The following is a 2,032-nucleotide window of genomic DNA, read 5'->3' on the forward strand; positions in this document are numbered from 1 at the left end:
AAGAAGTATTATTAGTGCGTGTCTATTTTTAGTCCCATATTCGATGTGTTAGAATGGCATACCATATAATGGGTTATGCTTGTTTCACCCCAAGCATTAATGACTGCTGTCGTGAACTTGACTAGACGATCTTGAAACTCTGTACGTTGTTGTTCCGTTGTGCTTGAACGAGACATTAGCTTAACCATTTTGTCAAAAGATGTCCACACTTGCTTTCTTCGATTATCGACCATTGGATTTGGATCGTTGTCGGTGGTGCACTTGCATAATTCCTTCCACAGCTCCCACATCTACTCTTCCGACTGCACCTCATCATCTTCTCCGTCCTCATGATGAGCTCTTGTCATCTTTGAGGGTGGCCTTTGAAGAAACCTTCTCGCTTTTGCACCACTCATGGATACTTGTTGAGCAATCTCATGAGTGACGCTAGAGTTTTTGTTAGCCACAATGGAAACATTTCCACCATGACACCCGATTGAATTCAGAAGGGCCTCTACTTGGGTCAGTCCATCTGTTGAGATCTTTCATTGGGCTTCATGGTGAATGAATAATCAATATGAAGCTTCAAAAAACGATCAACTATACGCATGAATGCATGTAATGTGCAGAAATAAACATTACTGAGTGGGAAGTCAATGATAGGATTCCAATCACGATCCAAGCATGCCCTATCTGGCTTGTCAAGCATGGGGCAGCTCAACATAGATGTGTCCCATTGTCTTTTTGCATCCTCACCCCCACCGCCATCTTGAGCTTCCGGCTGTGCGGTGGTGCTTTGTTCTAGTCTCTTCCCTCGTGAAGTGACATTTTGACCCTCCCTTGGTTTCTTGTATCCACGAGTATAGAATGGGCAAGGCAACAAACAATTGGCACCTTGCTTGCATCCAAGCAAGCACTTAATTGTCTTCAAATCTCCACCCAAATGCCACTCCACTTCAAATGTTCAAAATCCTTGAACATCCAACTTCTTGCCTGACATCATTTGAGCACAAATTGTCTCTGTTATATATGGAATTCTATCAAACATCCAGTGGAGGACCTCGTGCATTTCTTTGGGAACTTCGAATGCACCTAGCCACCATATCTCCTTCTCCGATTGGACACTAAAAGAGGGTCTATCTGGAGCATGGAATCTTCTCGCTTTGCACAGAATAAGGCATCATTCATGAGTGTTACGCTAATCCTCTCAGGCCTTTGACCCTTAACTATTTGAGACACACTCATCCAGCTTCAACACGAAAGCCAACTTCTCTCCTAGCACTACAAAACATAGAGGTCATACATTATAAGAACACAAAGGTCATACATTGTAAAAATGTGTGCCCTCACCTACTTAGAGATCATTGCTTGTTGAAGTTTTCTCAGGTCAACAAAAATATTATTGAACTTTGTATATTGATATCCATTTGCCTCTACAGATGCACTTGATCCATTCCTCGACCCCGAGCGCTTTTTAAAAATCTGGACGTCAGGCTCAAACACTATGTTGGAAAATTTTTGCATTACCTCCTTAGTGATTGCATCCCTCATGCGCTTTGACTCTGATTTATGGAGGAAGGAGATGATGTCTATTGGCTTGAGGCATCTCAACATAAGATATGCACGATCAGAGCGAGTCTCACTAGCACACACCTCTTGAATAAAACTTTTGAGATTACATCGGCAACTTGTTAGTGTTAACATGAAAATGTATGTTTTAATTGAAACTTGATGGGAAGAGTATGCTCACTTAGTTACTAACACTCTCCTCTTGCAAGCACCACCATCGAGCGCAAGTGTCTCTATAGAACTAAAGATCCATTTACGCTCCCTTGCTCCCAGTGGAGTCTCTTTCATTCATTGAATGGTATTCTTCAATTGTGCAATGGTACTCGACTTCTCTTGAATTTGTGTGAGGTGCCGACCCCAACTCGGGGAAGACTAACCTTTGATAGCCTAATACACTTTTAGTACGTATGCGGTTGACGACCTCCCTCATCTCGACTGGAATACCGAAGGGATTATGAGAAACCAATGTAGTCTATTATCTACC

The 2,032-nt window shown here is 42.4% G+C and overlaps 1 pseudogene; it reads right to left on the reverse strand.

Moving 5' to 3' along the window:
• Positions 1 to 502: 502 nt before the first annotated feature.
• On the reverse strand, positions 503 to 1,530 carry LOC148023349 (uncharacterized; annotated as a pseudogene).
• Between the last annotated feature and the right edge of the window lie 502 nt (positions 1,531 to 2,032).

The sequence above is a fragment of the Lygodium microphyllum genome, chromosome 16, assembly GCF_053477565.2.
Source record: "Lygodium microphyllum isolate KBCC chromosome 16, Lygodium_microphyllum_v1.1.10, whole genome shotgun sequence".
Classification (NCBI taxonomy): domain Eukaryota; kingdom Viridiplantae; phylum Streptophyta; class Polypodiopsida; order Schizaeales; family Lygodiaceae; genus Lygodium; species Lygodium microphyllum.